Here is a 387-nt window from a genome sequence, read left to right on the forward strand (position 1 = left end):
GTTTTACTAAATTAATTGACAAAAAATTAAAATGATGTCCATGTACCGTGAAAGAGAGTTTAATATACATTAATACAAATGTAGAATGTGGTTAGAAATTTTAAAACAACACTAAAGATCATAGGTTTCGTTATATAGAGAATTTACCAAAAAAACTCAATATTTTCGTAGGGAACACATAGATTTTGAGAAAAAAATTCAAAAATATGAAAATACTTTTTTAATGCATAGTTGCATCCTTCACTAACATATGATGAAGGCTAAAGAGGTTTACAACCTTTGTTGTCTCCGTTTTTCTAGAAAATAGCGATTTTATAGTGGTTAGTCCACCTATTTAGGGAGTATTATGAAGTTTTACTAAATTAATTGACAAAAAATTAAAATGAT

This window comes from Brassica oleracea, chromosome C8, assembly GCF_000695525.1.
Source record: "Brassica oleracea var. oleracea cultivar TO1000 chromosome C8, BOL, whole genome shotgun sequence".
NCBI classification, from domain to species: Eukaryota; Viridiplantae; Streptophyta; class Magnoliopsida; order Brassicales; family Brassicaceae; genus Brassica; species Brassica oleracea.